Source organism: Medicago sativa, chromosome 3 (assembly GCF_051527215.1).
Source record: "Medicago sativa cultivar Bolivia chromosome 3, Bolivia_mono, whole genome shotgun sequence".
Lineage (NCBI taxonomy): Eukaryota > Viridiplantae > Streptophyta > Magnoliopsida > Fabales > Fabaceae > Medicago > Medicago sativa.
In genome coordinates, this window is record NC_140751.1 from 48930217 (window position 1) to 48955200 (window position 24984).

A 24984-nucleotide genomic window follows, 5' to 3' on the forward strand; every position below is an offset into this window, starting at 1 on the left:
TTCCGCAGTGAATTGGGTTCAATTTCAATCAGAAGAGCAATGAATTTCCACAGCGAATCAATGACCAACCTAACCAAGGTTTCTTTGACCGTTGCCAAACATTTGTTCTCCAAAGAAGAATACAAAGAAAATAACGTTGTGTTTTCACCGTTGTCACTCCACATTATGCTCAGCATAATTGCGGCCGGCGCATGTTGTAAGATTTTTACATGTCATAAAACTATATACACGTGAGTATAATATAGGATCGTTTCCACAGGGAGTTGCGTTAATCATAAGCATTTTCACAGTAGTTCACATTAAGGGTTTGGATATAAATTGTTTGTTTGTAAAACTACTTCTAATTGACAATAAAATAAAAGCGAGAAGAGATAGAACTATTTCGCTTGCGGCTCAAGAAATCAACCAAGCATAACAGCAACAATCTCTCGATCGATTAACGGATTCTAGATTTATAACCAATATTATCACAATCATTTCTACAATATCCTTCGTGTCCAAAGCGATATCGTTATTTCTAAAGTATCGTTTAAACATTCGTGTCCAAATCCTTTAAACGATAATAAAGTCGATCGGATAACTTAATCGACCGTGTCCAGCCTCATTAAATGTCCAAAAGCATTAAATTCTTGATTAAAAGTGATTATCAAAGATTTACAAACTTGTCAAGAGTGATATAACTTAAGATAGATTGTTATTCTAGTTATAGATTCAAGAGTTCGTGTCCAAATCATCTTGAATCTCATTGAAAGCATTAAGAACAAGAATAACAACAATATTGAATCATTAAGCTAGAACCTTATATATTAAAAGATCAAAGGATTACATTATAGCTTATTTGATTACCTCAAACTACAAGAGTAGATGATAGCTACACATAGACATGTAAACTATGCAAAGGATGAAGGAAAGATGAAGATTCCATGTCAAGATCCTTGATGTCTCAATGAATCTAGGGTTGAATCTACTCCTAAATCACTTGCTTTGTGTTTCTCTTCAAGAAATAGATCTAACCTCTCTCTTAGAATGTATGAAAAATATCTAATGGAATAGTGAATGACCTAAAAGAGAGATAAAATGGCTATTTAAATGGGCTAAGTTTTTGCACCTGCGCTAATAGCGAAATGTACGCTAATAGCGCAGTAGGTCGGCCTATTTAATGGCCAATGGAAGCCTTCCATGTTGGTCCTTTTTGCCCTGCTTCGCCCAAACCACGCTAATGGCGTAGCTCTCTGGAGCAATTACGCTAATAGCGTATATCACGCTAATAGCGTGTTTCTTGACAACTTTTCCTTGGCTTCGCTCCAGGTACGCTATTAGCGTATCTGTCTGGAGTGATTACGCTAATAGAGTAATATTCGCTAATAGCGAATTCTTCACAAGTGCTCCAGAATCACGCCCCAGGTACGCTATTGGCGTATCTCTCTGGACTTTGGCATCTCTTGATTACGCTAATAGCGTAGAACACGCTAATAGCGTATGGATTTGAACTTTGACGTTTCTTGCTCCTTGCTTGTATTTTCCTGCACATAAAGGGTAGAATAAGGTTCAAAAGCATAAATGACATATTTGCATAATAATTGGAGTTTTCCATGGAGAATCTTGCAAAACAAGTCACTAAAATGCCTAAACTACCATATGAAGTATATCACTTTTGAACACTTATCAAACTCTCCCCAACTTGGCTTTTTGTTTGTCCTTAAACAAATCAATCGAAATGGAAACTTACAAGGCTTTGGACATGGTTTTCAACACCGTGTCAAACAATCCAAAACAAAAATTTTCAAATGGTGATTCAAATATGATTATGCGGGCAAGCATGAAGTCGTCCGCTACTCTAAGTGCAAACTATGAATGTGAAATATGTCCTAAGCACAAACTATACATCATGAAATTCAAAACATAAACATAACTATCTATGAACCACACCTAACACACTTCTTTGAAAGTAGATGAAATATAATAACAAAAAGCGAGGGTAATGAACACACATCCAACAATCATGCTAACATCCTGATTAAGTTAGGTGTCCATCCAAATATAATCTCAAAAAGCACAAAAGCATGGATCTAAAGGTCTTTAGAGGGTTATAACTTAGACGGGCTACAAAAGAAATGTCATATGTGGGGCAATTGATCAGAAAGCCTATCAAAGAGGAACATTCTTCGTATCAACAACTGAAATCCATAATCTTCCCTACCAATCATTACAAACCCTTGGTGATAAACAATCTAACTGATAACCTTGACAACTTATTCTATTTTTGATTTTTCTTTCTTTTTCTTGTTTTTCTTTTCTTTTCTTTTTCATATGTACAATTTTTTTTTCTTTTCTTCAATGTTGTCAGGTTATTCTAACAATTCACCAAGATACTTGACATATAATGCCTCCTTTTCTCCCCAACTTGAATACAACAAAACTCTAATTGAATGTTCCCCTATTCTAAGGCAAGGGACAAAGTACAATAAAGTTAAGGGTTCAACAAAGTGAAAATATCAAAGTCCTAAAATGAGTCAAGCATGAACTGGATTTTTGAAAAAATTCAGGCAAATTCAATGAGCATTGTGCTTATGAATATTGACAGTTCATGTTTGAGGACTTGATTCGTTTGGCTCATATTGGGGTATCCGATACACACTCTTCTCACAAGTAGGATTTATGTGGTCAATTTGGTTAACTCAATTCAAAAAGTGCCTTGATCCTTTCCATGCTTTCAAACAATTCAAAATAATTATCAGATTTAACATAACAAAAACAAGTTAGACGGTGATTATCGGTCTCCAGCATATATACAAATTGAAGCTTCCTCACAATTAGGTTAAGTACTAAGTGGTTCACAAATATTTATGTTTATGACAAGAATTAGATGAGATATATTTTGTGCAAAGTACAAGTTTCAAATTCTTAGTAAAAACCTAGAATAACGGGAAACCAATACCTTGGCTTTGCGCTTTCTCACAAATAATATCATTATCACTCACCTGTTTGTTTGCTCAATAATTGGCTCTTTTGAGCACTTCAACTTTAATGTTCATGAGCAAATTTTTCTTTCAAAAGACACAAGCAAGATTAAAACAAAAAATTCATCCCATTGTTAGTTAAACCAATAAAAAGCTAAATTATTAAACCGACATAAAGTACCAAAGTATCAAGTCGAGCACTAAAAACCACAGTGCTCGAAGAGTACAAAATACACCGAAATTAAAATAAGTACCAACAGCAAATTAAAAACATTAAGTTCAAAAGCATAAATGAAAACATCACTAAAAACAGAAAAAATGATCACTGATCATCATCCTCTGCGTCATCTGCCTCATCCATGTCTAAGTCCTCAGTACCAACTCCAGCATCATCACCAGCATCATCTCCAGCATCATCAGGTGTCGCTTCATCATCCACATCTGCCACCCCCACATAAGGACCTGGCCTGCCCTCACGCCAGTGAACATAGGCCTGGTACTGCTCAGGTGTCATAACCGGGTAATCAGCATTCCCCGGATACATATGAGCATTATATAGATCCTGATGGATGCCCATGTTGCTCCGGTAAACAGCCTCATTTTGATCCATGATGAAAGAATTCTGGTTCCGCACATACTGGTTGTGCAACTGTTGTTCCTGCATAAAAGTTTGAAAAGCAGCAAAATCAAAAGTGGCCTCAGATGGGCCACCCTCGTCATCAGAAAAGTGGTACTGGGCTGCCCTCTGCTCCCTCTTCTCCCAGGTACGAATAGCACTGTCAGTAATGGTGCCCTCAATGTCTTCATCAAAGGGTCCAGAAATGGTCACTCCATTGGCCTTAAGCAAGCCCATGATAAGTCCCGGAAAGATCAAAGCAACTTTCTTCGCACCTGTGGCACACTTTAAAGCCACATGCTTCATCTCATTGGCTATGATCCTAGCAATGTCAGCCTGAACTCCCTTCATGATACACCAGATGAGTGGGAGAACAGCCTTTGGGGCATCAGAAGTGTGGGCTCTGGGCACATCATTAGCATTCATCTCTTTGGTGAGTGCATGTTTGATCTCTCCTTTGTCATTCCTAACAAAGTACCTACCCTTGTTCATAATATCCCTCTCAATCTGCTCATACTTCCAGATTTCTTGGGCATTTCTTTTACCATACGTACACAAGGTAGGTACAGTGGGATCAGGGGATGGTTCAAGGTCCAAGGCATTGTTCAGGAAAATATTAATTGAATCTCTATCAAAAGGGATTTCCTTCCCTCTCACAAAGGAAGTCTAGGCAAAATCATCAGCTATGGTGGTAGGTGAGCTATCAGGCACAGCGTTGCAATAGTACTCCCTCACTAGGTCAGTGTTAATTTCAGTTGCGGGATAGATGAGTTTGTTCCATTTGCGATCAAAGAATATATGGAGCATATCTAAGTGTTCACCATCTGGGTGTATGTCAAAGGTCTTTTCATGCCAGGTCTTGTATTGTCTCATCTTAGTAAACCTGGCATAATAGGCTAGTGTGGGGAAACGGTTATCTGGTTGGGGTACAGCTGAGGTGGAGGCAGATTTTCCTCTGGGACGTTTGGTATCGGTGGTCTTAGTTGGATTTTTAGGTGCCATCTGCAAAACAACCAGGAAATACCAACATATTGTATGGAAAGAATTAGCACAAAATGCAATTGGACATTTAAAAATAATCAATAATTTTGAAAATCTGGGCAAGTTCTGAAGAAACACGCTATTAGCGCAACTCTCTGGAGCTTTCACGCTAATAGCGAAATTTTCGCTAATAGCGAAAAGCTTCAGGATCAGTTTTTCAAAGTTGTTTCATTTTTTCTTTGAATGCTTATGATCTACTACTACATGCTATAAACATTAAAATACTTACAAAACTGGGTGCCTCCCAGCAAGAGCTTGTTTTACGTCATGAGCTTGACGCATTTAACTTGAAGAAATCATGGTTCGATTAGTGAAATCGTCGACAAACTCCAATCAATTCCACCACCGAAATAGGGCTTAAGTCTCTGCCCATTCACTGTCCAGCTGGCTTTTGTAACTGGATCCTCTAGTTCAACAGCTCCATATGGTTTAACCTCTTTAACCATGAAAGGTTCGGACCACTTAGACTTCAATTTGCCCAGAAAAAGTTTTAGCCTTGAATTGAAAAGCAATACCAATTCCCCAGCATGAATTGTCTCTAGATGATCTTCTAGTCATGGTATTTCTTGAGCCTCTCCTTGTAAAGTTTTGAAGATTCATAAGCTTGATTTCTCATCTCTTCAAGCTCATGCATTTGAACTTTTCACTTTTCACCGGCCTTCTCTTGATCAAAATTTCGGAACTTGAGTGCCCAAAATGCTTTGTGTTCGAGCTCGACCGGTTAGTGACAAGATTTACCATAGACCATTTGAAAGGGAGTGAGGCCTATAGGAGACTTATAAGCAGTCCTATATGCCCACAAAGCTTCATGAAGTTTAGCCGACCAATCCTTCCGAGATGTAGAGACCGTCTTCTCAAGTATTCTTTTGATCTCCCGGTTGGAAACTTCAGCTTGTCCATTTGTTTGCGGATGATAAGGTGATGCCACCTTGTGCTTGACTCCATAGTGATCTAAGGCCTTGGCAAGTTGTGTGTTGCAAAAGTGTGACCCTCCATCACTAATGATAACTCTTGGTGTACCAAACCGGGTGAAAATATTCTTCTTTAGAAACTTCACTACCGTCTTACTATCGGCTTTAGGTGATGCTACGGCTTCCACCCACTTTGAGACATAATCAACAGCTACCAAGATGTATTCATTAGAGAATGATGAAGGAAAAGGGCCAACAAAATCTATACCCCAACAATCAAACACTTCTACTTCAAGGATGTTTTGTAGAGGCATCTCACTTCTTTTTGACATTGATCCGGTTCTTTGACATTCATCACAATGCTTGCAATGTGAATTGGCATCTTTAAAAAAATTTGGCCAATAGAAACCGGATTGAAGTACCTTTGCGGCGGTTATTTCCCCGTTGAAGTGACCTCCATAGGTTGAATTGTGACATCGCCATAGGATCTTCTTTGCCTCTTCATCATCTACACACCTACGCAAGAGATTGTCTGCTCCAATTTTGAACAAGTATGGCTCATCCCATACATATTGATTAGCATCATGGAGGAACTTCTTGCATTGTTGCCTTGTATAATATTCAGGAATGAACACATTTGCTTTGTAGTTTACCATGTCGGCAAACCAAGGTCTCACATTGACTACAAGCAACTTTTCATCGGGAAATTCTTCAAGAACTTCGGGTTCATTCTTTGTCACTTCATTGTTTGTCAACCTTGAAAGGTGATCAGCTACCAGATTCTCCATGCCTTTCTTATCTTTGATCTCTAAGTCAAACTCTTGTAGCAACAACATCCATCGGAGGAGCCGTGGCTTTGAATCAGACTTAGTGAGGAGATACTTGATAGCTGCATGATCAGTATAAACAACAATTTTGGAACCTATAAAGTAAGAACGAAATTTCTCCATTGCATAAACTATTGCAAGTAATTCTTTCTCAGTGGTGGCATAATTGTGTTCTTACGTTGACCCAATACCGCACCAACAACATAATCACTAGCATCACACATTAATTCAAAATTTAAGTCCCAATTAGGAGCTATGATTATTGATGCGGTGTCAACTTCTCTTTCAAAGTTTCAAATGCAAAAAGACAATCATTATCAAAAATAAAAGACTTATAATTGTTGAGCAAGTTGCTCATTCTCTTTGCTATCTTTGAAAAGTCTTTGATGAATCTCCGGTAGAAACCGACATGGCCAAGAAAACTACAAACACCTTTGACATTCACCGGTGGTGGGAGCTTTCCAATAAGATCGACCTTAGCTTGGTCTACCTCAATACCCTTAGAAGAAATCTCGTGACCAAGGACAATACCCTCAGTAACCATGAAATGACACTTCTCCCAATTGAGCACCAAACTAGTTTCAATACACCGCTTCAGCACGGTATCCAAGCTCTTCAAACACATATCAAATGATGATCCAAAAATAGAGAAATCATCCATGAACACCTCCATGCACTTACCAATTAAATCGGAGAATATGGCTTGAACACACCGTTGAAAAGTTGCAGGTGCATTACACAAGCCAAATGGCATTCTTCGATAAGCAAAAATACCAAAAGGACAAGTAAAGGCCGTCTTCTCATGATCTTTGGGGTTCACGACAATTTGATTGTAACCGGAGTAACCGTCAAGAAAGCAATAAAAGGATTGACCGGAGAGTCTTTCAAGCATTTGATCCATGAAGGGCAAAGGAAAGTGATCCTTCCTTGTTGCTTGATTAAGTCTTCTATAATCGATACACATCCTCCATCCGGTGACGGTTCTTGTTGGGATCAATTCATTCTTATCATTGGTAATCACCGTCATCCCTCCTTTCTTGGGAACTACTTGAACCAGGCTTACCCAAGCACTATCCGAGATTGGATAGATCATGCCGGCTTCAAGCAACTTCACTACTTCCTTGCGCACCACCTCTTTCATGTTTGGATTCAAGCGGCGTTACGGTTGTGCTACCGGTTTGAAGTTTTCTTCCATCATAATCTTGTGCATACAATAAGATGGACGTATCCCTTTCAAGTCGGATAAATTCCACCCTATCGCTTCCTTGTTGACTTTGAGGATCTCTACCAACTTTGTTTCACCATCGATGGACAAGGAGCTAGTAATGACCACCGGTTTGGTACCATCATTCTCTAGAAAAACATATTTCAAATTTGATGGTAAAACCTTTAACTCTACCTTGGTGTCATCAACTTTTGCTTCTTCATTAGATTCCGCTTTCAATTCTTCAAGTATGGCTTCATGTGGAGGAATCTTTTTCAAAGAATCTAGCTCCTTCAAACACTCTTCAATTTCTCTTGCTTCATCTTCATCGATAGCATTGAGTGCATCCATCAAAACACTCTCAAGAGGTGTCCTTTTATGCAATTGCTTCCGAGTTGTCAAGATGACTTCTTCGGTTGCATCCATTTTGAAGCATGCACCCTTGTCTTTTGAGTGCTTCAAAGCTTCCCGGATGTTGAAAGTAACCTCTTCATCATTTACTTTAACCTTCATGATATTATCATCAAGATCAATCATCATCCGAGCTGTTTGCATGAAATTCCTTCCCATTAATAGAGGCACATCCTCATCTTCTTCAAGATCCATCACCACAAAGTCCTCCGGAAAAACAAATTTGTCCACTTTTACAAGAACATCTTCGGCCATTCCTAGTGGTGTTGCAAAAGATTTATCCGCCAATTGCAATTTCATCCTAGTCCGCTTGATACAAAGGTTGCCAACTCTTTTGGCAACGGACAAAGGCATGAGATTTATGCTTGATCCAAGATCAAGTAGTGCTTTACCTACATTGGTTGTGCCAATAGCTACCGGTAGAGTGACTCTTCCCGGATCTTGCTCTTTCTTAGGCAAACTTCTTTGAATGATAGCACTACAATTGGCATCAATTTGGATGGTCTCTTCATCGTTGATTCTTCTCTTCTTGGAAAGGATATCTTTCATGAATTTTGCATAGACCGGCATTTGCTCCCAGGTATGAATAGCACTGTCAGTAATGGTGCCCTCAATGTCTTCATCAAAGGGTCCAGAAATGGTCACTCCATTGGCCTTAAGCAAGCCCATGATAAGTCCCGGAAAGATCAAAGCAACTTTCTTCGCACCTGTGGCACACTTTAAAGCCACATGCTTCATCTCATTGGCTATGATCCTAGCAATGTCAGCCTGAACTCCCTTCATGATACACCAGATGAGTGGGAGAACAGCCTTTGGGGCATCAGAAGTGTGGGCTCTGGGCACATCATTAGCATTCATCTCTTTGGTGAGTGCATGTTTGATCTCTCCTTTGTCATTCCTAACAAAGTACCTACCCTTGTTCATAATATCCCTCTCAATCTGCTCATACTTCCAGCTTCCTTGGGCATTTCTTTTACCATACGTACACAAGGTAGGTACAGTGGGATCAGGGGATGGTTCAAGGTCCAAGGCATTGTTCAGGAAAATATTAATTGAATCTCTATCAAAAGGGATTTCCTTCCCTCTCACAAAGGAAGTCTAGGCAAAATCATCAGCTATGGTGGTAGGTGAGCTATCAGGCACAGCGTTGCAATAGAACTCCCTCACTAGGTCAGTGTTAATTTCAGTTGCAGGATAGATGAGTTTGTTCCATTTGCGATCAAAGAATATATGGAGCATATCTAAGTGTACACCATATGGGTGTATGTCAAAGGTCTTTTCATGCCAGGTCTTGTATTGTCTCATCTTAGTAAACCTGGCATAATAGGCTGGTGTGGGGAAACGGTTATCTGGTTGGGGTACAGCTGAGGTGGAGGCAGATTTTCCTCTGGGACGTTTGGTACCGGTGGTCTTAGGTGGATTTTTAGGTGCCATCTGCAAAACAACCAGGAAATACCAACATATTGTATGGAAAGAATTAGCACAAAATGCAATTGGACATTTAAAAATAATCAAAAATTTTGAAAATCTGGGCAAGTTCTGAAGAAACACGCTATTAGCGCAGCTTTCTGGAGCTTTCACGCTAATAGCGAAATTTTCGCTAATAGCGAAAAGCTTCAGGATCAGTTTTTCAAAGTTGTTTCATTTTTGCTTTGAATGCTTATGATCTACTACTACATGCTATAAACATTAAAATACTTACAAAACTGGGTGCCTCCCAGCAAGAGCTTGTTTTACGTCATGAGCTTGACGCATTTAACTTGAAGAAATCATGGTTCGATTAGTGAAATCGTCGACAAACTCCAATCAATTCCACCACCGAAATAGGGCTTAAGTCTCTGCCCATTCACTGTCCAGCTGGCTTTTGTAACTGGATCCTCTAGTTCAACAGCTCCATATGGTTTAACCTCTTTAACCATGAAAGGTTCGGACCACTTAGACTTCAATTTGCCCAGAAAAAGTTTTAGCCTTGAATTGAAAAGCAATACCAATTCCCCCGGCATGAATTGTCTCTGGATGATCTTCTAGTCATGGTATTTCTTGAGCCTCTCCTTGTAAAGTTTTGAAGATTCATAAGCTTGATTTCTCATCTCTTCAAGCTCATGCATTTGAACTTTTCGCTTTTCACCGGCCTTCTCTTGATCAAAATTTAGGAACTTGAGTGCCCAAAATGCTTTGTGTTCGAGCTCGACCGGTTAGTGACAAGATTTACCATAGACCATTTGAAAGGGAGTGAGGCATATAGGAGACTTATAAGCAGTCCTATATGCCCACAAAGCTTCATCAAGTTTAGCCGACCAATCCTTCCGAGATGTAGAGACCGTCTTCTCAAGTATTCTTTTGATCTCCCGGTTGGAAACTTCAGCTTGTCCATTTGTTTGCGGATGATAAGGTGATGCCACCTTGTGCTTGACTCCATAGTGATCTAAGGCCTTGGCAAGTTGTGTGTTGCAAAAGTGTGACCCTCCATCACTAATGAGAACTCTTGGTGTACCAAACCGGGTGAAAATATTCTTCTTTAGAAACTTCACTACCGTCTTACTATCGGCTTTAGGTGATGCTACGGCTTCCACCCACTTTGAGACATAATCAACAGCTACCAAGATGTATTCATTGGAGAATGATGAAGGAAAAGGGCCAACAAAATCTATACCCCAACAATCAAACACTTCTACTTCAAGGATGTTTTGTAGAGGCATCTCACTTCTTTTTGACATTGATCCGGTTCTTTGACATTCATGACAATGCTTGCAATGTGAATTGGCATCTTTAAAAAAATTTGCCCAATAGAAATCGGATTGAAGTACCTTTGCGGCAGTTATTTCCCTGTTGAAGTGACCTCCATAGGTTGAATTGTGACATCGCCATAGGATCTTCTTTGCCTCTTCATCATCTACACACCTACGCAAGAGATTGTCCGCTCCAATTTTGAACAAGTATGGATCATCCCATACATATTGATTAGCATCATGGAGGAACTTCTTGCATTATTGCCTTGTATAATATTCAGGAATGAACCCAGTTGCTTTGTAGTTTACCATGTCGGCAAACCAAGGTCTCACATTGACTACAAGCAACTTTTCATCGGGAAATTCTTCAAGAACTTCGGGTTCATTCTTTGTCACTTCATTGTTTTTCAACCTTGAAAGGTGATCAGCTACAAGATTCTTCATGCCTTTCTTATCTTTGATCTCTAAGTCAAACTCTTGTAGCAACAACATCCATCGGAGGAGCCGTGGCTTTGAATCGGACTTAGTGAGGAGATACTTGATAGCTGCATGATCAGTATAGACAACAATTTTGGAACCTATAAAGTAAGAACGAAATTTCTCCATTGCATAAACTATTGCAAGTAATTCTTTCTCAGTGGTGGCATAATTGATTTGTGCCTCATTTAAAACCTTACTTGCATAGTGAATAGCATGAAAAATTTTGTTCTTACGTTGACCCAATACCGCACCAACAACATAATCACTAGCATCACACATTAATTCAAAATTTAAGTCCCAATTAGGAGCTATGATTATTGGTGCTGTGGTCAACTTCTCTTTCAAAGTTTCAAATGCAAAAAGACAATCGTTATCAAAAATAAAAGACTTATAATTGTTGAGCAAGTTGCTCATTGGCTTTGCTATCTTTGAAAAGTCTTTGATGAATCTCCGGTTGAAACCGGCATGGCCAAGAAAACTACAAACACCTTTGACATTCACCGGTGGTGGGAGCTTTCCAATAACATCGACCTTAGCTTGGTCTACCTCAATACCCTTAGAAGAAATCTTGTGACCAAGGACAATACCCTCAGTAACCATGAAATGACACTTCTCCCAATTGAGCACCAAACTAGTTTCAATACACCGCTTCAGCACGGTATCCAAGCTCTTCAAACACATATCAAATGATGATCCAAAAATAGAGAAATCATCCATGAACACCTCCATGCACTTAGCAATTAAATCGGAGAATATGGCTTGAACACACCGTTGAAAAGTTGCAGGTGCATTACACAAGCCAAATGGCATTCTTCGATAAGCAAAAATACCAAAAGGACAAATAAAGGCCGTCTTCTCATGATCTTTGGGGTTCACGACAATTTGATTGTAACCGGAGTAACCGTCAAGAAAGCAATAAAAGGATTGACCGGAGAGTCTTTCAAGCATTTGATCCATGAAGGGCAAATGAAAGTGATCCTTCCTTGTTGCTTGATTAAGTCTTCTATAATCGATACACATCCTCCATCCGGTGACGGTTCTTGTTGGGATCAATTCATTCTTATCATTGGTAATCATCGTCATCCCTCCTTTCTTGGGAACTACTTGAACCAGGCTTACCCAAGCACTATCCGAGATTGGATAGATCATGCCGGCTTCAAGCAACTTCACTACTTCCTTGCGCACCACGTCTTTCATGTTTGGATTCAAGCGGCGTTGCGGTTGTGCTACCGGTTTGAAGTTTTCTTCCATCATAATCTTGTGCATACAATAAGATGGACGTATCCCTTTCAAGTCGGATAAATTCCACCCTATCGCTTCCTTGTTGACTTTGAGGATCTCTACCAACTTTGTTTCATCATCGATGGACAAGGAGCTAGTAATGACCACCGGTTTGGTACCATCATTCTCTAGAAAAACATATTTCAAATTTGATGGTAAAACCTTTAACTCTACCTTGGTGTCATCAACTTTTGCTTCTTCATTAGATTCCGCTTTCAATTCTTCAAGTATGGCTTCATGTGGAGGAATCTTTTTCAAAGAATCTAGCTCCTTCAAACACTCTTCAATTTCTCTTGCTTCATCTTCATCGATAGCATTGAGTGCATCCATCAAAACACTCTCAAGAGGTGTCCTTTTATGCAATTGCTTCCGAGTTGTCAAGATGACTTCTTCAGTTGCATCCATTTTGAAGCATGCACCCTTGTCTTTTGAGTGCTTCAAAGCTTCCCGGATGTTGAAAGTAACCTCTTCATCATTTACTTTAACCTTCATGATATTATCATCAAGATCAATCATCATCCGAGCTGTTTGCATGAAATTCCTTCCCATTAATAGAGGCACATCCTCATCTTCTTCAAGATCCATCACCACAAAGTCCTCCGGAAAAACAAATTTGTCCACTTTTACAAGAACATCTTCGGCCATTCCTAGTGGTGTTGCAAAAGATTTATCCGCCAATTGCAATTTCATCCTAGTCCGCTTGATACAAAGGTTGCCAACTCTTTTGGCAACGGACAAAGGCATGAGATTTATGCTTGATCCAAGATCAAGTAGTGCTTTACCTACATTGGTTGTGCCAATAGCTACCGGTAGAGTGACTCTTCCCGGGTCTTGCTCTTTCTTAGGCAAACTTCTTTGAATGATAGCACTACAATTGGCATCAATTTGGATGGTCTCTTCATCGTTGATTCTTCTCTTCTTGGAAAGGATATCTATCATGAATTTTGCATAGACCGGCATTTGCTCCAAGGCTTCTGAGAATGGTATATCAATTTGCAATTTCTTGAAGAGTTCTAGAAACCTTGAGTATTGATGCTCTTTATCTTTCTTTGATGGAGCATGTGGATACGGTATTGTTGAGTAGCCACTTTCTTCTCAACTTCTTTCTTCTTGCCTTTTCCTTGCAGCACATCTTTTTTTATTCTCTCCATCTCCTCTTCTTCAACTATTTCTCTTTTTTCATTTTTTTGTTTTTCAACTAACTGTCCTTTATTTTCTATATCTACATCCTTCTCTAACTCCACTACATCTTCCTCCTCGACAACATCTTCGACAACCTTCTTTTTCCCTTCAATAACATCACCTAACCCCTCACTAATCACCTTGCCACTCCTTGTTGTTATAGCTTTTAATTGCTATGATTTAGGATTTTGTTGAGTGTTGGCGGTGAACGGTCCTCCTTGTTGATTACCTTGAGCCATTTGTTGAGCCAATTGACCGACTTGTGTCTCAAGGCCTTTGATAGACGCATCGGTATTCTTTTGATTGGCCATTGACAATTGCATAAATTGCTTTGAGGTTTCATCGGTACTTTGAGAACTATTTGGTGGTTGTGGGTTATTTTGTGGTGAATATTGGAATTGGTTATTGAATGGTTGTTGGAATTGATTGAATGGTTGTTGGTAGAAGTTTGGTTGTGGATATTGGTAGTTGTATGGTGTTCTCTATGGTTGGTTGAATGGGTTTGGTCTTTGAAAGTTTGGATTACCCGGATATCTTGGTTGGTTTGAGCTACCGGCTTGTTGCCCTTGAGGTTGGTTGGGCCTTTGTTGTTGGCTTCCCACAAAATTGACCTCTTCTTCTTCAAAAGAACCAGGTGCTGGACAAAAACCGGTGGGATGATCACCCGTACATAGCTCACATGTGTTCACTTGAGAAGTTCCGTCTTCTTTTTGAAGAGATTCTAAGATTTGCTTTGGCATGGCTCTTATTTCTTTTTGCATAGCCTCCATTTGTTGAGTGAGGAGCTTGTTTTGAGCCAACACCGCATCATTTGCATCCAATTCAAGAATACCGGCTTTCCGTTGTGAAGGATTCCGGTTGTGAGACGATTTGCGAGTGTTGAGCGCCATTTGGTTTATGATCTTCACGGCTTCAGCAGGAGATTTCAACATAAGAGCTCCACCTGAGCTTGTATCTAACATCGTCTTGGACTCACCTTGAAGCCCTTGACGAAAGAGATGGATTTGCATTTGACTATCATAACCATGCTTCGGACAATTCCTTAGCAAAGATGTGTACCTCTCCCATGCCTTACATAATGTCTCACTAGAACCTTGAGCAAAAGTTGTAATAGATGTCTTGGCTTCAAGATGCCTATCCTCCGGAAAGAAACGTTCTTGAAAAGCTGCCTCCAAGCCATTCCAATTCTTCATCAAAGAGGTCGGTTGATCCAAGTACCACTCCTAAGCTTTCCCAATCAAAGAATGAGGGAATAATTTAGCAAACATATTCTCTTCCTCATCTTCTTTCAAACCAAGTGTTCCGGCCATAACATAGATATTGGTGAGATGTTTATAGGGTTCTTCATGATCCATACCAGTGAAAGGGTTTTGAGTTATCAAATGAATTAACCCCGACTTCAACTCAACTTGCTTAGTATTTTGATTTCCAAGACTAGCAAGCCTCCTTGGACTAACCCAACACGGAAGTGCATTCTCATTTTCACTTTCATTAGCCATGACTAGAAATGGTTCACTCTTCGGAGATGATGGTGCAGACGAGTGTGGAGACCCACTAGGAGATAATGTATGAACCGAACCAGAAGGTGAAGGAATAAAGATGGAAGATCCCGGCTGAGCCAGCCTGGCTAACCTTTTAGCTTCCTTTGCTTTAGCTTTAAGTAATCGAGCAGTTTTCTCAATCTCAGGATCAAACTGAAGTTGATCTTTAGCAACGATACCTCGCATAAACAAAGTTCACAAAGATTATACCAGGTGGTTAGCACAAAAAGATTAATGAATGTTATATGTGTATGTTATATGCATGAAAGAATTTTGTGCAAAATTGCTTAACATGACAAAATTGTTTCATTACTTATGATAAAATTCTGTTACTCCCCGACAACGGCGCCATTTTGATGTAAGATTTTTACATGTCATAAAACTATATACACGTGAGTATAATATAGGATCGTTTCCACAGGGAGTTGCGTTAATCATAAGCATTTTCACAATAGTTCACATTAAGGGTTTGGATATAAATTGTTTGTTTGTAAAATTACTTCTAATTGACAATAAAATAAAAGCGAAAAGAGATAGAACTATTTCGCTTGCGGCTCAAGAAATCAACCAAGCATAATAGCAGCAATCTCTCGATCGATTAACGGATTCTAGCTTTATAACCAATATTATCACAATCATTTCTACAATATCATTCGTGTCCAAAGCGATATCGTTATTTCTAAAGTATCGTTTAAACATTCGTGTCCAAATCCTTTAAACGATAATAAAGACGATCGGATAACTTAATCGACCGTGTCCAGCCTGATTAAATGTCCAAAAGCATTAAGTTCTTGATTAAAAGTGATTATCAAAGATTTACAAACTTGTCAAGAGTGATATAAATTAAGATAGATTGTTATTCTAGTTATAGATTCAAGAGTTCGTGTCCAAATCATCTTGAATCTCATTGAAAGCATTAAGAACAAGAATAACAACAATATTGAATCATTAAGCTAGAACCTTATATATTAAAAGATCAAAGGATTACATAATATCTTATTTGATTACCTCAAACTACAAGAGTAGATGATAGCTACACATAGACATGTATACGCTAATGGTGTAGCTCAAACCACGCTAATGGTGTAGCTCTCTGGAGCAATTACGCTAATAGCGTATTTCTTGACAACTTCTCCTTGGCTTCGCTCCAGGTACGCTATTAGCGTATCTGTCTGGAGTGATTACGCTAATAGCGTAATATTCGCTAATAGCGAATTCTTCACAAGTGCTCCAGAATCACGCCCCAGGTACGCTATTGGCGTATGTCTCTGGACATTGGCATCTCTTGATCACGCTAATAGCGTATGGATTTGAACTTTGACGTTTCTTGCTCCTTGCTTGTATTTTCCTGCACAAAAAGGGTAGAATAAGGTTCAAAAGCATAAATGACATATTTGCATAATAATTGGAGTTTTCCATGGAGAATCTTGCAAAACAAGTCACTAAAATGCCTAAACTACCATATGAAGTATATCACTTTTGAACACTTATCAGCGCAGAGGGTCCCACACAAGATCAACTTCTCACCTTCCTCCAATCCAAATCCACTGATGAACTCAAATCCTTGTCCTCTCAACTCGTTTCTTACGTGCTTGCCGATGCCACTGCAGCCGGCGGACCTCTGCTATCTTTTATCAATGGTATGTGGGTTGAACAATCACTTTCTCTTCAACCTTCCTTCAAACAAACTGTGGCTACTGATTTCAAAGCCAATATTGCCTCTGTTGATTTCGTGAACAAGGTATATTCAAACAAACTGTGACCTAAATATTCATTTTTATTCTTGTCTTTTTCTATTAATAGAATTTTTTTAGTAATTTCAACACAAAGGAGACAAGGCACATATGTTAGTAATTATTTTTGTAAGTTTTATATATTTAATTTAGTGTGATGAAATGGTTTGCATTCTGATCATATACAAACTTGATACACAAAAGAACTCTCAAACTTGATTCATAAAAGGATTTTCTGTGACACCAAACCTTAGGTTTCTCCAAGTTTAATTGGATTTGAATAGAAAATTATGTCCATATTTACCTGCAGTAAAGACAAAACAACCCACCTGATCCTTTAGCACTTATGTACATAACAAATATCAACTTCTATGTAAACAATCAATGTTTTGCTAATTAAATGAATGCTGTTTTGCAATTCAGTCTCACCTATTTGTTGTAAGGTATTAATTCATCTTTGATGTATCAAACCAATTTAGCAACAAAATATGTGACAATCATATCATGAAAAAGTTAAATTCTTCTATTGAAATGCTCACTAAAAGAATTCAATTGATCTTTTTTCAATTATTAATTTATATTTGATATTGTTTTAAAGGCTCTTGAAGTGAGAAAAGAAGTGAATTTGTGGGCTGAAAAAAAGACAAATGGCCTTATAAAAAATCTACTTCCACTCCACTCGGATAAAAGTTTAACCAACTTCATCTTTGCAAATGCACTATACTTCAAAGGAGCATGGTTACAGGGGTTTGATACTTCAAAAACAAAAGACTATGATTTTAACCTTCTTAATGGCAGCTCAGTAAAGGTTCCCTTCATGACAAGCCGGGAGAGACAACTTATTAGTGTTTTTGATGGTTTTAAGGTCCTCCGTCTTTTTTATAAGCATGATGCTTATAGGCAAAGTGATAAGTGTTATTTCTCTATGTACTTTTTTCTTCCTGATGCAAAAGATGGGTTGTTAGCTTTGACTGAAAAGGTAGCTTCTGAATCTGAGTTTCTGGAACATATATGTCCTAAACACACAGTGCGAGTAGGTGACTTCAGAATTCCAAGATTCAAAATTTCTTTTGAGCTTGAAACTTCTAATATGCTTAAGGAGCTAGGAGTGGTTTTACCTTTATCTAAAGGAGGTTTGACATAAATGGTGGACTCTCCTACGAGTAAAAACCTTTATGTTTCCGAAGTATTCCACAAGTCTTTTATTGAAGTAAATGAACAAGGAACCAAAGCTGCTGCGGTGCTCGCACTGTATACCCCTATGACTTGTGGTAGTGGGCTTATCAGCCCTCCGCCGATTCCGATTGACTTTGTAGCTGACTACCCTTTCTTGTTTTTTATCAGAGAAGATTTGTCTGGAACGGTACTGTTGTTTTTGGATTTCCAAACTGTTGTATTTGGATTTCTAAATTCTATTATCTACCGAAGTTGTTACTAGGTTGAGTCACGACCAGGTCGCTCTCTTTAAGACGTTTCGTGGCACTACCCAAAATTGTGCAAGGTAGACTATCAACCACGCCGCCTCCAGGATAAAACAAGCCCAGCTACAACTGTGCGGTTAACTACTGCACCGTAGAAAACAGTTCGAGAATTACACCTTCAAATATGGTACTAAGACCACTCTTTAATACTGAAACCACTTTAATATGGTATTATTACCATTCTATGGTGCTAAGACCTCTCAAATATGGTGTTTCCACCATTCTAACCTTTAAGTTCTCCAAACTATCAATACGGTACTATGACCACTCAAATATGGTGTTACCACCATTTCTCCTCAAATAGAAAATTATTGAAATAATTTATATACCGTTAAGATCATTCTTAATTCCGACGGGACATTATTATTACGAAAAGGGACTATGATCTTAATAGTACTCTTTATTCCGAAGGGACTTATATTATCGAAGGGACTATGTTTTTAAAACCATTCTTAATTCCGAAGGGACATTAAACCGAAAAGGGACTATGGTCTTAAGAACACTCTTAATTCTGAAGGGACAGAAAGGAGTAGAAAAAGGAGAAGGACTTGTTAAACAAGTCGAAGGAGGGAGAAGAGATGAAAGACTCGTCAACACAAGTCAAAAAGGGGGAGAAGAGAGAAAGAGTTCCCGACAACTCAATGAAACTCTTTGGTGTGTGGAATGCACTGTGTGAGCTCTCTATTTATAGAGAAAATTCACAACTAATAAGTGAGAAACTTTGGGAACAAGTAATACATTGCTTTGTCATTAAGTAATTCACATATTAGATTTAGTACAAAAATATCTCAATTGAGTACCAAAATATATTAGATTTAGTGCAAAAATATTTTAGCAAAACTTGGGGACTAAGTAAGCACTTTCTAATAATGATTAAATTAATTATTGAATTTATCATTTCTAAATAATAAAATATATATCAATATATATTTTTCTCTAGTGTTTATGTACCCCCATTAATTAGAGGTACACCCCCACTATATAAACACTACTAATGTGTGTGTTCTATCCGATGTGAGACTTCCACTTTTTTCAATTCACACAACACTAGTTCTACCCAACATGGGAATTTGTGTTTAGTCTTTTTAACTCAATTTCCACACATGTTCCAACAATCCCCCACTTGAATTTAAAATATGGTTTCATAAATAACGTCAAAAACGTCTCCATAAGATTTGCTAGTAAACAAAGGTGTCACCTACAACTTGAACCTTTTCATAGCGAGTAAAATTCTGATTAACAAGAGTTGCTTACAGCATTGAACTCTATCTCAGACATAGAACCCACACACACACCTTTTCATAAGGTGTATTCTAAAAGCTCGTGCGTTTATGGCCTTGCACGTGTATCCCGGTTTAACGAACGCTCTAGGTATTCTGCCCCGAATCCCATAGGAACCGGCCCTTAGTTCCACATTCGTAGAGGTGAGTCTATCAAGAGTACTCCTGTAGCTATGTACTCCACTCAAAATAGAGTATAGATCTCATTAAGAGTTTCTATTATCTCATCCTTCTATCGCTGCAGGAATCATGCTTTCTTACTTTTAACATAGCATGTTCTATCACTTGTGACTTGTTATTACCCATTGAACCTATTTCTTGGGATCTCCAGTCATGTAGGTCGGGTTACCATCACTTGTGACCTTTGGGCATTAGTCCCATCCTATTGGATGTGTTTAGGACTTTCTTTCCAGTAATTCCTTTCATCAAAGGATTAACTAATTCTTTATCCGTACGTGCACGATATACTTTAACTGTTCCTTTTGAGAGTAGCTAGCTCTCTAATTCTTTATGTGTTCGTGCCTAAATAATCGTCTCTCACCATTATGGTAACGATTCTCAATTTTGTAATAGCCGCAGACTATCACAATAAATTAACACTTTCGGAAACAGTTTTACCCACTAAGGGTTCTCAATTAGCAAGCATCTTATCAACTTGCTTCTTCACTAGTTTTCTCTAGTGTTCTCAACTCAGATTCATTCCATAGTGAACTGAGTCAATATCATTTGTTTCAACAAATAACTCCTCTAGTGATGCTCAATGTGCAAACACTAGTCGCTAAATATTCATCTGAAAGATGTTCTATTTTATATCTTGTACCATATAATATGTTACTCCTCATAATTTAATCTTAGAGTCATAGTCTTCTTAAGGCACCTCATGACTCTTTCAATAGCATGTCAATGCTTCTCATTTGTCTACTAGTAAACTTGCACAAGAGTTTCACGACATTAGCAATGTCGGGTCTAATACATTCAATGACATACCTAAGTACTGTCAATAATGCTCACATATTCTGTTTTTCTAACTCCATCTCAAGTGTTCTAACACTTGGATCATAATATATGATTGCAAGTTTACGGTCAAATAGTTACATTTCCTTAAGATCTTCTCAACTTTGTGAGATTTGTCAAAAAGGTTCTCTTTTATGATCTAGTAATCTTGAAACCAAGAATTACTTCAACTTTGTCTAGGTCTTTCTTATCAATGTTGTTGATAAACAATGATTTCACATAATTCATAACATGAATCTTTAAACCAAATATGAGCAAGTTGTCTTCATAGAGACATATGATCGTGCAAATATTCTTTGTCACTTTCATTCACTTTGTACTCATTCGATAGCATTAGAATGTCAATTTTTTCATGCCATTCCTCAGGAGTTTATTTTAGACCATACAAAGAATTATCTAACTTACATACCTTGTTTTCTTGTCCATGAATCACAAAATTTTTCAGGTTGTTCTATATAGATTTCTTCTTCTAGTTCACCATAAAAAGAGGCAACTTTCACATCCATTTGTAGTACTATCGAGTTATGAACGGCGGCTAAAGGGACTAGTACTCTTATGGATATGATTTTCATGACTGGTGAATAAATGTCGAAGAAGTCTATATTTTTCTCTTTGTCTAAAACCTTTGACTACAAGGAGAGCCTTGTATTCATCAACCGTACCATCAGGTTTTAGTTCCTTTTTTCCAAAATCCAAATACAACCGATTGGTTTTGCAACTATGAGACAAGTCAACCAAGTGTCATGTTTTGTTAGACTCTGAAAAATTCATTTCATCGTTTATTGCTTTTGCCATAATTCAGCATCCAATGAGGATATAACTTCTTTAAGGCTTAATGAATCTTCTTTCAATGTATAAACCAAGTTCATACTCTTTAGCAATTTTAGCTTTCTTACCTCCTTGAGGTTCTATAACATCTCGTTTGATGTTTTCATAACTATTTCTAATTACATGAATGTGATTAGATATAGTGCCCCCACTAGTTCTTAATTTTTAGAAGGGAATTTATTTTGCCCCCACTAATGTCGTGCTCCCATTAGAGCCCCCCACTAGTGCCCCCACTATTCTTTAGTTAAAGGGGTAAACTTTTACATAGAAATCGACATCTTTTAAATTCTATGATCACTTTAACATTTAGGTCATAAAACCTATGTTTCGTTATTTATCGCATACCCGACGAATACACATTCATAGGCTCTACTAGTGAGTTCAACTCTCGGGGTCCAGAATCCAAATATAGTTCAGACAATCCCAAGTTCAAAAATAAGACAAGTTGGATTGTCCTTTCTTCAAAAATTTCTTAATTAGAATTTTTGTTCTTAGACTTGGGTACTCTATAAATTTCAATTTTTGTTATAAAAAATTGAACATTCAAGCATATCAATTTTATTTTCCAAAATTCACAGTCATCAATAAATATGATAAATCATTTTATCATTTCTAGGTTATGTGCCATCAAGTTTACACATATCATAATATTAAGTTTAGAGATTCAAATTCTCTAAACATTGATTTATATGAACTTTTGGTTCATTTATCTTGACTGCAATTTATATGAACTTTTGGTTCATTTATCTTGACTGCAAAAAATAAAATTGTTTAATCATATAACTTTGGAATTAAATCCAAGTTACTCAAATTTAAAATTAAATGTATGTTCACGTGATAAATTTTGATATGTCAAACATTAAAATTACCCAACTTATATAGAAAGAGAATTTAATATTGAACATGTCATCAAAGGCACAACCTTTTCCCACAAGAATGCATGATACACAAGTCTCTCTTTAAGTCTGAGTTAACTCAGTCTTATTCAATAAAAATATGAAATTAATTTTCTTTTTGGACAATTATAGGTTGCAGTTATTTTGGCTTGATCGGTCTGTGGTTCATCCCTGGTACCAAATATTCTAACAATGTTGTTGCACTTATTGGAGTCTTGAACTCTCAATATTGTTAGAAGCATAATTTTCTTGTTACTGTTTTTCAAGTGAAGTGGCTGCAATTTTTCCATAATTTACACTTCATGTGCGATGTCAAATCTTAAAACAGTACATAGGAACCAAGATAACCATAATTAAAACCGTATGCTTAAAATAATACTGCCAAATTATCATTGCCATCAACGTCACAAGAGACTTAAGAATTTTGGGATATTACCATGTTGGTGTCCAGGGACAAATATAGATACCCACAATTTACTCCACATTTTACCAAAAAGAGATATGTGAATTTCATAGTGTTGTTGTTTTAAATAATAAGCACTTCATCGTTTCAGTCGAAAGATGTATTTCTATAGCTTGATTTATCCTTAATGTATTTAGGGCCAACGTAATCTCAATAAGTAACTTCTTCGGTAGACATAGCAAATCGAAACGTCTTAAAATTGTTGTTTTTGGATTTCCAAACTGTTGTATTTGGATTTCCAAATTCTATTATCTACCGAAGTTGTTACTAGGTTGAGTCACGACCAGGTCGCTCTCTTTAAGACGTTTCGTGGCACTACCCAAAATTGTGCAAGGTAGACTATCAACCATGCCGCCTCCAGGATAAAACAAGCCCAGCTACAACTGTGCGGTTAACTACTGCACCGTAGAAAACCGTTCGAGAATTACACCTTCAAATATGGTACTAAGACCACTCTTTAATACTGAAACCACTTTAATATGGTATTATTACCATTCTATGGTGCTAAGACCTCTCAAATATGGTGTTTCCACCATTCTAACCTTTAAGTTCTCCAAACTATCAATACGGTACTATGACCACTCAAATATGGTGTTACCACCATTTCTCCTCAAATAGAAAATTATTTAAATAATTTATATACCGTTAAGATCATTCTTAATTCCGACGGGACATTATTATTACGAAAAGGGACTATGATCTTAATAGTACTCTTTATTCCGAAGGGACTTATATTATCGAAGGGACTACGTTTTTAAGACCATTCTTAATTCCGAAGGGCCATTAAACCGAAAAGGGACTATGGTCTTAAGAACACTCTTAATTCCGAAGGGACAGAAAGAAGTAGAAAAAGGAGAAGGACTTGTTAAACAAGTCGAAGGAGGGAGAAGAGATGAAAGACTCGTCAACACAAGTCAAAAAGGGGAGAAGAGAGAAAGAGTTCCCGACAACTCAATGAAACTATTTGGTGTGTGGAATGCACTGTGTGAGCTCTCTATTTATAGAGAAAATTCACAACTAATAAGTGATAAACTTTGGGAACAAGTAATACATTACTTTGTCATTAAGTAATTCACATATTAGATTTAGTACAAAAATATCTCAATTGAGTACCAAAATATATTAGATTTAGTACAAAAATATTTTAGCAAAACTTGGGGACTAAGAAAGCACTTTCTAATAATGATTAAATTAATTATTTAATTTATCATTTCTAAATTTAGTACAAAAATATCTCAATTGAGTACCAAAATATATTAGATTTAGTACAAAAATATTTTAGCAAAACTTGGGGACTAAGAAAGCACTTTCTAATAATGATTAAATTAATTATTTAATTTATCATTTCTAAATAATCTAAATAATAAAATATATATCAATATATATTTTTCTCTAGTGCTTATGTACCCCCATTAATTAGAGGTACACCCCCACTATATAAACACTACTAATGTGTGTGTTCTATCCGATGTGGAACTTCCACTTTTTTCAATTCACACAACACTAGTTCTACCCAACATGAGAATTTGTGTTTAGTCTTTTTAACTCAATTTCCACACATGTTCCAACAGGTACTCTTTATTGGACAAGTTCTAAATCCTCTTGTGATGTGATCTTAACGTCCCATTCTCAAATCAATTGGATTACCCCTAGATTAAGTAAAATCTTGCTTAATTAATAAGAATGCATTGTTTTATGAAGATAGTATAGTTTAGGTTTTGAATGATTACTTCTTCATGTTTTGATTCTTCATCCTTGACACGGAACTACCAGTGAAAGTTAACTCTAATATGGAATAATGTTATCATTGCAATTTTCAACTGTTGGATAGTGTCAACAATAAATACTAGTTGGGAGGAGAAACTAGCCTCAGGTCTGTGATTTATATAGTCTATCCAATATAATAAATTAATTTTTTTTTAAGGCTTTGTTTGCGAGTTGGGTTTTGGAGGGGAAGGGAGGGGAAGGAAAGACTTATGGAGAGGTAAACCCTTGTTTGCGAGTTTTAAAAAACAAGGGAAAGGTTTTGGGGGGTTCAGAAGGGCTTCATTTGTTCAATTTTAAAGTTCCCCCAAATTGGGGGGTTTTGGGGGGGTTAAACATATA

The 24984-nt window shown here is 37.5% G+C and overlaps 1 pseudogene; it reads left to right on the plus strand.

Annotated features, from left to right (window-relative positions):
* Positions 1-39: 39 nt before the first annotated feature.
* Positions 40-24491, plus strand: LOC146937911 (serpin-ZX-like; annotated as a pseudogene).
* Positions 24492-24984: the final 493 nt, after the last annotated feature.